Source organism: Rhea pennata, chromosome 6 (genome assembly GCF_028389875.1).
Source record: "Rhea pennata isolate bPtePen1 chromosome 6, bPtePen1.pri, whole genome shotgun sequence".
NCBI classification, from domain to species: domain Eukaryota; kingdom Metazoa; phylum Chordata; class Aves; order Rheiformes; family Rheidae; genus Rhea; species Rhea pennata.
Genome location: NC_084668.1, coordinates 29965661 through 29979105, shown reverse-complemented (window position 1 = coordinate 29979105; position 13445 = coordinate 29965661). Strand labels below are relative to the sequence as shown.

General features: G+C 50.0%; 1 long non-coding RNA gene across 1 annotated transcript; it reads left to right on the top strand.

Annotated features, from left to right (window-relative positions):
• Positions 1 to 5680: 5680 nt before the first annotated feature.
• Positions 5681 to 11733, top strand: LOC134142301 (uncharacterized). The gene is made up of 3 exons (XR_009958817.1): positions 5681 to 5827; positions 11165 to 11372; positions 11588 to 11733. It is a non-coding gene; the product is annotated as an uncharacterized LOC134142301 (long non-coding RNA).
• Positions 11734 to 13445: the final 1712 nt, after the last annotated feature.

The following is a 13445-nucleotide window of genomic DNA, read 5'->3' as shown; positions in this document are numbered from 1 at the left end:
TCCTACACCTGGAGATTCGCTCTTCCCCCCATCAGGGCACGCCGGCGGCCGAGTCAGCATGCAGCACAACGCAGGAGCGCTGTGAGCCCGGGGAGGACGGACGTGTCCTGGAGCAGACGTGGAGAGATCCGTTTGGCCAGCGTCTCCCTCTCCGCGACCGGCCGCTCTTCCCACCTCCCTCTCCCCGCCCTCTCCTTTGTGCTAACTCCGGCGTTGGTGCGACTGTCCTGCGCAGCGGACGGGGCGCGCTGAAATCCCCGGGGCAGCCAGGAGCGCCAGGCAGCTACGTTGTTCCAAAGGGATTAGCAGTCGAGCTTAAAAGGCAAAGCGAGAGGCCCTCATTCACGTTTTTGACTGTTGCTCTTTCCCTTATTTACGGCGTGCAGCACGCGTTACGGTTTGTCGACCTGCGTTAACAACTGCTGGCACATAAACGACGTTGCCGTCCATCTTCTGACCGTTTCCAGTTTTTCTGACAACCACTGCTTGCGCGTTCGTGGTGAAGCACTGCTTCAGTCCTCTCCACGTAACTCTCAGCGCCACAGTGCTAAGCTCTGACAGGGACCTTAACATCTGTAGCCTTCCTCGCACAGTTCACATCCTCAGAGGAAAAAAAATCTGTTCTTTAGTCCTGCAGACAATGTTTCCTTCAGTAATTACTCAAGGCAAAACTGTCCGGTGGGAGCCAGTTTTGTTCAGTGTCCAAGCTCAGATCTCTTACCAGTTGTGTGATCGAAACCATGGCAAAGGCAGTTCAAGGCTCAGGCCAAAACCTCTGCAAATGGGGATCCTCACGCGACGAGCTGCCGGCTTGGCCCAGGGCAGTCGTGAACGTGCTGGAATCGGCCACAGCGTTAACCAGGGCGCAGGACGGCACCAGCACAAACCTCCACCTATGAGTCTCTTTCTCAAGACTAATTTTAAAGTAAGTGAAATGCTCATTTAGTCCGTCTTAAAAACCACAAGGTCACAGCTGTACTCACTTTCATTGGACATCTAGTCAATATGCTTTTAAATACTTCATTTAACTTCCGTGCTATAAACATCGTGCATTATTTTTAAAATGAGCCTCAAAACAATTTACTCCTTTCCATATCTCTGGACTTTGACGTTCCTGAGGGCAAGCTCAGGTGTGTTTCACTTCCTGAATTATTTACTACACATAAATACATACTCTGGTGGTAAAGGGGAGAAAATATTAGGGAAGTTATATCACGTAACTGAACTCACCTTCCGTGAAAGGGCTAGACAGTCTCTTTGCCAGACTTGCTAAGAGTTTCCTTCCAAGGAAGGAACATTTCTAATCACTGACGGAAACAAAACAGTAATGAAAAAAGATGCTTGCAATTCAGTATTATACAATATTCAGAAGAGAAGCATCCATAGCAAAACTTAAGTTTTATTTAGATAAATAAGACTTTTAAAAGTATTAAAATCATCAGTAAGAAATAATTACAAAAGGATAAATGTGAGCTGTTCAAAAATAACATAATGACCACTGAAGCAATCTTAAGGAGCCGTATTTAGTCAATAGACTAGCTGAGCATCTAAAAATTCTAGAGTGTGTTTTGTAGTCCTCTCTGGAATATTTCTTCATGTGATGAAGATAGGCATAAAAGAAGAAGTTTTCCTGTCATGCAAAATACCTAGCTATCATAGGCAAGTAAGTTCCCACTACGATCTAAATGGTTTCCATTCCTAAGACCTTTGAAAAATCTCCTTGTAATTCAATATATACTGGAAAGAATTTCTCTTACAGCAGTCACCTGATTAAAAATAATTCTTACTTTTCAAAATAGCCTGGAGTAGCTTTGCCCAGGCGAATACAGCGTGCAGTTGCTGCTATCGCAGAGCCAGGCTCCTCGCTCCCCGAGCCGTTCAGCTCGCATTCGGGTCCTTGCTGCCCTCCGCTAGCCAGCGAGGCTCTTAGTTCTCCCCTTGGTCTCCATGAGAGAAGGTCACTGTGCTACTTACCAAAAACAACAAATCGTCCCGGTTGTCCCCAGGACAGCGCAGCGGCAGCTTCGGGACTGGGACTCTGTAAAAGGAACCAACAAATAAAACTTAGCACTGGTGGTGACGCAGAAGTTTTGCGGCATCACCGAGCTAGCTGGGCCGTGGCGCCAGCCTTGCAGCCTGCGGCTTGCCTCTTCGCCCACAAAGTTTGACTTTGTCAGGGCTAGAAGGAAGATGCAGCACTTGAGAAACTGCACCGATGCCGGGCTGCAACAATTTGTGTATAAAACCGAACCCCAGGCACGGAGCGGGTCCGCTGCCGGAGCAAATGGCCCCTGTCCTACGCGTAGGATTACGACCCCCTTCCCCAGTTACGGACTATTTCAGCAAGAATATAGGAAGTGAATTATGCCAGGATCCTCGTCTTTGAATCATCCTTAGATGCTCCTCATCTTTTTCCTAAGCTTAACACTTCTTTCCTACTTCCCCCCTCCCGGAGTTTCTGCTGCGCACTGGAGCTTCCTCACCCACCACGGGAGGAGCAAACACTCTCCTGTAACAGCGGCTCCACCGCGCAGCCAGGCACTCCTGCTGAGAAAGCCGTTTTAAACATTCTTCCTATCCACTGCATTTCACATATAATCGTTTGCTTTCTTGCACTACTCCAAAAGGCATCAGCAAGGGCTAACGGAGGAAGATTAGTGTACGGTTTGTTACAGAAATTCGTGATGCAGAACAGGGATAGAGAACTTTTATACCTGTTCTGCACAAATCCTCCCACTTTGACTGGGAAAGTTCAGCAACGCGGCCTCCAAAGCTACCCTCAAAATACACACCACAGAGGAATTTAGCAAGCGATCCTGTGTACGAGTTAGGCACCTGGCTAAAGATACAGAATTTCTTGGCCTTTCAGAAATAGCCTCCAGTCATCTGTTTTCTTCTAGAAGAGACTGCATGTGATACAGAAATTACAAAGGGAACAAATTTTTCCCACACTTGCCCCGAGATTACAGACACGTCTGTTTTGGTGGAGAACGCACCAGGGAATCCCACTGCAAGGAAATTCAGACCCGCTCATACAGCAATGCAGGCGACTCAGCGGATGTAGCAGAAGAGTCAAACCTAGCAGCATTTTGGGTGTCTGAACTGCACCTAATAGCATTAAGTATCCGTATTCAGATGGAAACCCGGAGCATGCCGCATCTGCCTGTCCTCCCCTGCCACGGCAGGATGCCGTTTGCGAGGACGCATCGCATTGCGCTCGCTCCCTCCTGCAGTTTTCTACGACACGCAGATGGCAACGGGCGCTGCCGCCCCGCGAACACGAGCGGCTCCGCCAGCGCAGGGCGCAGACCCCACGCGGCAGACACCCTAGAGCAGCGCTTGCCGGGAAGCGTCTTTCTAATCACAGCAAAAGGAAGCTGTATAAAGCTAGGCTAATCCCAAGGCAAGCACGGTCCCCACGGTGCGGCCGCTGAAACGCCCAAACACCCTGGAGCAGCCCAGGCGAGGGAGAGCAACGGGAGCGTTGTTTCTCGTACTCTTAACTACTAGCTTATCTGCAAAGGCTTTTGGAAAAGCAAGGGACAGCTGTTGTAGCAAGCAAAGCCGAACCTTTAGGCCAAAACACCTGTGGTTCAGAGCACGAGCAGCAACACCAGCATGCACGGTTCTCACAGTCGCAAGGTTAGATTTCCTCCAGGAAAAGCTCCTGCTCAAAGTAAAGAACATTGTGTGCTTGGTAGCTCTGTAATTTATGGAAGTAAGACTGTATCCTAGTCAACCTGTCCTGAAATCCTCCCTCCTCTCCTCAGTACAGCGCTCTATTTACCAGAAGTGCATTCAGTTTGGACAGCAGCCTGAGGGAAAGAGCTGAAAAGGCTGCTGAAAACATCTTGCAGGTCCTGCTCTCCTTGCCCTTAGCTTGGACAAGCAGTTGCAGATACTACTATTCCCATCAGAATCTGGAGAAAATACGTATGGCTTATTAATCCTGGTTGATTTTTCAACGCCTGATACTCTTTTTCCAATGCCTCAGGCACCAGGACGTGGCCGTCTGTCACCTGGCGGTCGCTACTGGAAAGCCACTGACTGAAGTCGCTCTCGGGTGAACGCATCTCATGCTTACGAAAACCAGGCTTCCCAGCGGGCCGGACGGGCGCCGGGGAGGCTCCTCCATCGGGCCTGGGGACGGGTCGGGCAGGAAGGGCACGACGGCTCGAGCACACGCACAGCAGCTCTCTGCTCGGCTGCAGAGACAGTCCTTGGCTTAGGCGAAGCTAACGGTCCTGGGAGCACACGTGAAACTCTCCGACCCTGGACCGAAATCCCAAACAATGCTCAGAACTGGTGAATGAACAGGGACAAAAAAAATGACAAGTGCACGTAAGGTGTTTAGCTTTTTCCTTACGCTGCATAACATAGAAAGCTACTGGTTCAATACATCATCATTCAGCAAAACCCACACTCCTTTATTTCAGTTTTCAGCCTACCTGCTGATCTGTAACCCAGGGAAGACTCCAGCAGGCGCTTTCCGGCGGACGCCCGCCGGCCCCCGAGCGGAGGCGCGCAGCGGGCGCCAGCAGCCCCCTCGGGTACGGCCGCGTCCCGCGCCTAGCGAGGCCACTGCGAAGCGCAGCACGGGCCCCCAACGCCGCAGCCCGCCCGTCCGCCGGCAAGAACCGGCGGGCAAGAGCGAGAGCAGGTGGAACAGCAGATCAACGCGCCAGAAATCGCTGGAAAAATCAACCACGAACGTCTGGTGCTGCAAATCCCAAGGCTCAAGGTGTCCTGCTTCGCGGCGCGGCAGCCCAGGCGAAGCTGAGTCCCAGGAGGAGGGTGATGAACCAGGCGGGGGAGCAGGGAAGCCGCACGCAGCCGCGCTCTGCTCCTCGCCCTGCCCGGAGGCCGGCAGTGCGGACGGGCGCCGGCACCGCGAGGGCACCGCGAGACCCTTCGCCAGCCCCTCGATATTTGGAAGTTAAAGCTGCTTCGCTAGGGCGGTACCGTAGGTCGCTGCAGCTTCCCCCCGGTTTCCATTTGGCCGTGCTTAGCGCTCCCACGCAGACTCCTACTTTCCGAGCCACGGAGAAGTCTGAAACGTCGCACGAGGCCCCGCTCCGCCGCCGCCCCGTCCCCCTCCGGCAACGGCCAAGCCCGCGAGCGCCGCGAACACGCGCGGCGCCGCCGGCCGGGGGCTGCCGCGGGGCCGCCCGGCCCCGCGCGGGCTCCGCGGGCGCGGCCAGGCCAGCCGAGCCGAGCCGAGCCGAGCCGAGCCGCGCCGCTCCGCGGCAGCCCCGAGCCCAGCCCGAGCCGCCGCCCCGCCCGGTCCCGGCGCCGCTACCACAGGTGCCGCGGCGCGGGGACCCCCGGCCCGGCCCGCCCGGCCCCGGCCCCGGCCCCGCTCCGCGCCCCGGCGCCCCCGGTGCTCACCGGGCGGCGGCCGCCCCGCGCCGGGAGGCAGCAGCAGCCGCGCCCTGCCGCAGCCGCAGCCCCGGCCCCGCCGAGCCCCCGCCCGCCCGCCCGCGCCGCCGCCGCACCTGCCGCCCGCCCGCCGGGAGCTGCCGCCGCCGCCGCCGCCGCCGCCGCCGCGCCGGGGAGCGCCGCCCCGCGCCGCGCTCGGGCGGCCGCGCCGCGCCGCGCCGCCGGGGGCCGCCTGGGGGCCGCGCCGCGCCGCCGGGTCTGCCCTGGGGCCCGGGCTCGCCCGGCGCCGGCGCCGCGGTCCCGCCGCTGCTGTGCGCGTTGCGGGAGGGCAGCGGCGAAAGAGCCGCCACAGGAGCCCGCAGCTATAGAAACGGCAGGGACGAAACGGATGAAACGTTAGAGCGCCGCAGAACGGTGCGAGGTGGATGAGCGACGGCCGGACGTTCAGGTGAGCGGCGCAGAGCGCACGGCAGGCAGCGGGGCTGAGGCCCGGAGGCACCGCTCCTGTCGCCCCGTCAGGCGGCGCGGCGCGGCGCGGCCTGCGCCCGCAGAGCCCCTCGGCTGGCGGGAGCGGCCGGGCGCCCGCCGCGAGCAGGCCCGCGCCGCGCCGCGCCGCTGCCCGGCCCTGGGCGCGCGGCGCTCGGCGCTGCGGGCGGGGCGCGGCCGCGGCCGCGGCGCTGCGCTCGTGCCTGGCGCGCTCCGGCGGCGACGCGAGCAGCCCCCGCTCTGCCCGCCGCGGCCCCGCGGGCCCGGAGGAGGCGCCGCGCGCGGCGGACGGGGCCGCGGCGCCGGGCCCTGCCGCGGGACGGACCCGCAGCGCCGGCTGCCGCCGCCGGCTCCGCTGGGGCGGCGGCTGGCGGGGCGCGAACCTGGGGCGCGAAAGCGGGCCGCGGCTCCTGGCGAGCTGACTTTTGCGTGGTGAGTTTTCAAGTCATGAATAACCCCGGTGAGAGCTAAGCGCATGTGTTAGCGTCTGCCGGAGCAGGTTTCAGGAGCTTGACTTAAAGCCTGTTAAAGCCGGCGACACGATACCCTCTGATTTCAAGAAGCTTTGGCCCAGGACCTGGTGAGCTGTATAGATTTCAGTCACATTTTTTATTACTGTTTTAGTTTGCCCTCGGGTGAGTGGAGAAGCAAATGACATGAATCAAAGCTTTAAGAAATTAAGACAGAGTACTGGAAAGGTGTGCTCTCCTTGCCTTAAAACACTGTGGCAGCCTAACTCCATTTTAAGCTATATACAAACAGTCTTAAATAAGAGTTTCATACTGAAATTATGACCGTCTTTTTAACGCTGGCAGCGGCTAGCGCGAGGCTCAGCCTGGGTGCTCTACGAAACGCGCAGCTCGCCCGGGCGCGCGGCGCTGCGAGCCCTGGTGCCGGGGCGCCCGCCAGGGCCGGCTGCCCCCGCGAGCCCCGGCGCCGGGGCTCAGCGCCCTCCGGCAGCTCGGCGTCCTCCAGCCTCGGCGCCTGAACGCCCCTTCCTCCGGGGGTAAGCGAGGTGCTTTTGCCCCCAAACGAATCGTTTTGAACGTAGTTTGACATTTTTGCTGTCCCTGTCTAACGTGCTCTAGGTGACCCCGCTGAGCGGGGAGGCTGGACTAGATGATCTCCAGAGGTCCCTTCCAGCCTTACCGATTCTAGCCTCTCCAAGGGCTCTGCCCCAAACCCACGTGTGCTCCCCGTGGTCGAGCTGCTGGTGGGTAACTACTTGGCTTTCCCCGGAGCGATACGAGCGCTTTCCAATAGCAAGGCATGTGCAATATAAATACATTTGCAGTGGGAGGAAGACGGTGTAAACTGAACCAGGAAAGCTACCAAATCACACTAGCAGCATGTGAGACTGCTAACAACTTGCCAGACTAGATGATAGTTGTTCCAGGGTTCCAGAGCAGCTTAGACAAGATGCGGAGCTGCTGCTCGGGGCCTGTCATTTGTCACCTAGCGACAATCCAGGTCCGCGTCTGCCCGCCTCCCCCTCGGAGCCTCAGCACCTCCTGTGTGTCCCCGAAGTTCACAGTACCCCAAGCTCGGTTCTGCGCTTCTCGTGTCCTCCTCTGCTTGGCAATAGCCCAGCTCCCTGCAGTTTCGCCTGTGCCCAATTTATAATTCTTTTAAATTCTTTTTTTTTTAATGAATTCTTTTTCTCAAGCAGTGCATAAGCTAATTTAAGAACTGATTTGACGGGGATGTTATAGAGGCCGAAGTATTCATGGAGTCAAAGAGGCATTACAAAAACTCATGAAGGAGTTACCAGACCTGTCCAAATGCAACCCCAGCTCGGAGAGCCGCTAGCCACCAGGTGCTGGCTGAACTGCTCCGCGCCTGCTCTGTTTCATAGTATTTTTTTGCATGCATGTACACACCTGTACTAAGCATGGCTTTACTGAGGCCCTTAGCTCTAATTCAGCTGAAGCATTAAAGAAGGCAAGACACGAAAAGTAACTACCCCAGCCAACACGCACACGCTGTCTCCTGTGGTCACGAAAACTTCACAAATCTGTTTACATATGCAATAATCCACTAACTGCATGGGTTGGAAAAGGTGATGCGGTCTGAAAAGAATCGATACAGATTCTCAAGAGAAAAAAAGAAAACGAAAACCCCCAAAGTTTTCTCTCATCAGTTAAAACCTCCTATTAATCAAAAAGCCTTATAGTTTACCTGGCGTGGCTTGCAGTAAGATACTTAATATTCAGAATCAAAACCGTGATGCAGAGTGGGTCTGCTTCATTGCAACAGACGATTTTATATTCTGCATGTAAGTAAGCACTCCATTAAGCTCTGTTTTCAAAAACTTCCAAAATCTTTGTTGGGAAAGATGTTCCTTTCCTCAGGAATGGATTTTTCTTTCTTTTTTTTTTCCTAATTCTTCGCAACGGACATTTACAAAAGCTTTTTCTTAAAGCTCATGTTTTCCTGAAATATTAACTTGAGGTTTACAACCATGCTGATTAACAGTGAAGATAAGTGTGATTAGAGCATTCCCAAGCACGGCCATGGAAATCACTCAGTGCTGCCCTACTTTACAGCTCTGGTACCACCACAAGTACATCACAGCGGCAATTACACATTTGCTCCAAACCTTAGGGCACAACATTAATTTGTAGATCAATTATTTTTGGAACATCCCACCCTCCTCCTGCCCTCAAAGAGTGTGACAGTTTTTAACTTCAAATTTAAAGTGTAACAGTCAAGTAGCAATTAAAAAAATGAAACAATCAAATTAATAGCAACATTACTGTACATTATTCTTTAAATATTTAGGATATCTTCATATGAGAAAGTGGAATTTGAGTTATACGACGAAGATGTATACGGTTCAATAAAATATTTTGTGTAGACTGCCTATACCTAAATAATCGTGCTGGAAAAAGTAACACAGCACGTATGTGTGTTCACTAGGAGCTCCTTAAGCCCTGTGTAGTTCTCTCTGTAAATCTTCTGAACTCTGAACCTCAGAAATGGATTAAAGGTGGAGCTGGACTGAAAAAAAGGCATTTATGTGCGTGTGCATGCATGTTGAACACACACACACACACAAAGTATATATTCATTCATGTTTTTACCTGAATCAGCAGAGGGTTAATAGTGAAAATCACAGTCTAGTAAATGTGCACAGTTAAGAGGTGTGTACAAGAAATTTGTGTTCTTCAGAATTTTTTCTTCAGCAGAAACTAGATATATCGGATGGGAAGAGAAAACACAAAATGCTAACTTATATAAAAAAGAAAACCCCACAAGATGCTGGTATGGTGCTTGTGTACATTGTGCAAGCGATGAGGCTGGACCAGGTTTGATGATCAGGATCTGTACGGCTTAGCAAAAGATTTTAAATTAAATTTTAAAATTGTGCTTTTTTGCACAGTTTTAGTGAAGTAGGCCAATGGGTATATTCCTATAGCTCAGAATAACACCATGAATCAGTATATTAATCGAATTTCATATACATTAAGGAGTCACCAGCACTGTGAGAATAGCTGACTCTTACCAGTCTTCATCATGATGACACGTTTTTGGTAAGGACCTGGCCCAGCTTTTAATTTATCCAAAGCTAGGTAAAATATCCAGGTTAGCAGGAGAAGTTCAAGCACGTGCTCAGTTTTACTTATGCACTTAAACTTCAGCATATACTAAAGTATTTTAGCTACATTGCTATATGTTATACTATAAAGGCACCATGCCCAAATAAAGGGAGATAAAATGTGTGAGTATTAATTCTTTTCTCTCATTATCAGTGTTAAAAAAAAGAAGAGGCCGGAAGAGGGGTTACTACTAAAATAAATCAGCTTTTTCGACACAGCACAGGTTTCTACCCAGCTGAATTAATAGTTCGAGCCTTCCGTTTCAATGCGTGCTAGCTGTCAATCCAGAAATTGATAGAAGGTTTGTGCCGGGACTCTGCCTCAGGCAGTTTCAGGAATCTTTAAAACAAAGGTTAATTCACAAAATAGGTCTCAGTTGTCTGATAAAACCTATAATGTTTTCAGGAAATTATGTCATAGCACAGCTCATTAAAATACCATTATATTGACCACATTAAGAAAATATGTTGTTGTTTACTGTTAGGTACAGCAGAGATGACAAAGTCTACAGGAAAACATTTCCTCACAGGAGCTGGCAGAAGCTTCTGTTTTCTGTTCTATGCAATGTGACCTGCATATATTTTTTATGACTTGTGATATATGAAAAGGTGTGAAAGTGCTTGCTTTATTTCTACTTTTCAGTTAGAAATCTGATGTCTGGTTGCAAAAAATTCATCCTGTGCAATCATTCTCCATCTTTTTTTTATGCTTCTCCCACTGTACACCTCTGCTTAGTAGATTTATCAATAAACCCTATTAAGATGGAGTAAATATTAAAAATTGAAAAATAAAGATATCTAGTGTCAGTTGTATCTTTTATAGCACTGTTACAACATGAAAAGATACTTTCATGATACCCTACATAGGTAGGAGCTAAAAGCAGGGGCAGGTCTGGCCTAAGAGTATAAAGGAAAATGACTTTAGGACAGAAGGAAGACACCAAGCAGCCTTTTAAATACTGAACATTAATTCTGTAAGAGGAAAGAATGGGATTAATCGACATTTGGGTTATTAGTCACACTGGTTACAAATGCTTGGTGGGCTGAGATACTTCTGTAATGTTCATTTTATATGCACCATATGCTTCAGAAGTTTAGCTAAAGAAAAATTGTTTTCAAGATAAAAAAGCAAATTGCTGAAAATTCAAGCCTGTTTTGTTAGTATCTTGTGACTCATATCAAACAGTTTTACCATACTGGTTGTTCTAAAAGTCACAGATTACTATATTATAAAAACGAAATGCTTTCTGCGGCTCTCAGGGCCTTGCAGGTTTTCTGTTCTGCAGCTGGGATCTGTGCTGACTCCCTGGAAATCCCTAAATTGCCCCATTCCCCAAAGGCAGTTTAGTTAGACTCTGAGTAAAGGCAGAGCAAGGAGACCTGAGGAACTCAGAAGAAGCCAAGAAATTTTTAAAAACAATCCGGAATATTAATTCTCATTCAAGATGAAGATATTTTCAGAATACTGGAATTTCTTCCAGTGGAATAGTGTTACCCGTTTCAGTTAAAGGCTCGGTGACGGTGAATCCCCACCTGGGATTCATGCTAACACTGGAGTCAACTCAGATCCTGTTGCCCAGAGGACTGCAGACCTTGGTCTCAATGTATACCTCATCCTGGTGCCATGGCAATGGCTAGGGTTTTTATTTTATTTTATTTAGAAACCATTGTAAATGATCACTCTTTTTGTGGTGCATACAGAAATAAGAGATTAAAGCAAGGTGGGACTACACATTCGTCGTGAAGGAAAACCAAAACAGCAGTCATAAACGTTTCCCAGGAGCTTTGAGGAAGAAGGCAGCTGCAACTTTTGCTTTTATCTGTATTTGAAACTGGAGATCATTTACACTGTCTACATGAGGCAACATGGACACAAGGCTTCAGCCTGCACATTAATCCTGCAGCTCAGGTACAGTTAAATATAGCCTATATAGTGAGATACTTTATCTCCCTGTAAACATAGGCAGTTCTTCCCTGTGCACAGTACTGGAAAACATAAAAAAGATAAAACAGTAAATTAAATGAATTTATATTTTTACTAATAAGGCAGTACACCAACCAGAGAAATATTTCTAGTATATATGCAAATCCTCCTTTTTAATTTTTTTTTCCCTCAATATCTAGTAAACATCACTAAAACAAATTTCCTCATGAAGCACAGGAGGACGCACTCTCCTCTAAAGAATCCCGAGTGCTGCAGTCCTGACAACACAGCGTGAGGTCTGCGGCACAGCAAGGAGATTAACCAAACATGAGGCACTAAAATATTGCAAAGAGGATCAAAGAGATTTGTGACTGAAAAAACACACACCAGAATTGCAGTCAGCTGAAAAGCTGGGCAGACAGAAAGTGCGCAAGTCTTTTCGATCCAGATAACTTCTAGAGTAAAAGACAAATTTTGGGCAATGCACTGCAATCCATCACATCAGGCTTTCCTAGGACCTGACGTTGCAAACAATGCCATCTTCTTTCTGAACTAGAAATTATAGTTTTGGGATAGTCAAATACTATCTGCACAAAAGGAAAACCCCGCTGAATATGGTCACCAACATGCCAAAGATGAAGAACCCTGAGGACAGCAATGCACAAAGCAGGAGCCTTTTGTAAGTATCTTGCCACACAAGGGGAAAACATAGAGAAAAAAAATGTAAGGATGCAATCTTCCCACAGCATTCCTTTCTCCAGAATGAAAATAATACAACAGATACTAAAATAAAATGTTAAGTAGGAAATTGCTTCTAAATTACAATAAAGACGGGCTTCACTGCAGACACTCCCGTGCACCAGCAGACCTGTGGCACGCTAACGGAGACCCTGTCCCCTGTCACATTACCGCTGTGGACACTGCTATGTTTTAAATGGAGAAATAAGAAGTTTCAAAGAATGCAGCAGCATCTGTGTTCAGTTGAACAACTTTGAAGCTCTGACATGGAAATAAATGTCGTTATGAACAACATGTACAGAACATTAACAACACTGAAGCAAGTAATAGGTTGTGCATTTCATCCCAGCTTTGCTCAGAGAAAAACAGCCTGCCCCTAATAACTAATATATTCCCTGAAATGCATTCTTCATAGTCTGTTTTTCTGGATGACGCTAAAGACACTCACTAGGTGTGAAACTGCAAGTTTTCCGGCCCTTCTGTTTTAACACACTGGCCCATTTCTCTCATTTTTCTTTGTGGGTAGGTATACATCCCCTTAAATTTAAGGGTTATCTTTTATTTCAGTTGTTGTCACATAAGTAAGGGGAAAACTAAACCAACCACGTCCTTCTGGAGGAACACACAACAGTGAAACATCCGATTAAACCTTGTTCTCAGAGTAGAATTGAGCCTGAAAAAAACAATCTTTTAACAAAAGTCAACCACAAAGATTTTTTTTCATATAAGTTTCCTTTAGCGAATTGCCTCCATGAAATAAGTCATAGATGCGGCTTCAAGATTTGAGATGCATTAAAACATGTTATTCCCTAGCACGCGTGCTCTCACTCTCGCAGCGTGGAGGGAGATGAGGCCTGTGTCCGGCACTGAGCGAGTGCGGTGTCACGGCACGGCCCTGACGCGTGGTGCGCGCGGGAACGGCCCAGCACAGCCGCCTGCCCATGACTTTTGATGCAAAACTGGGAGGAGTGGCTGATACACCAGAGCACTGTGCATCGAACTGAAACACAGGAAACTCCGTCTGAACACGCAGAAAAGCTTTTTTTTCTGTGAGGGTGACCGAGCACTGGAACAGGTTGCCCAGAGAGGTTGTGGAGTCTCCATCCTTGGAGATACTCAAAAGCCATCTGGGCCAGGTCCTGGGCAGCCTGTTCAAGGTGGCCCTGCTGGAGCAGGAGGGTTGGACGAGGTGATCTCCAGGGGTCCCGTCCAACCTCAGGCATTCTGTGACCCTGTGGCTCCTGGAGGGATTTCACCCTGGCCCCGCAGCCTCTCGCTGGGAGCAAGCCCTGGGGGCCCTCGGTACCAGCTGCTTTTGGG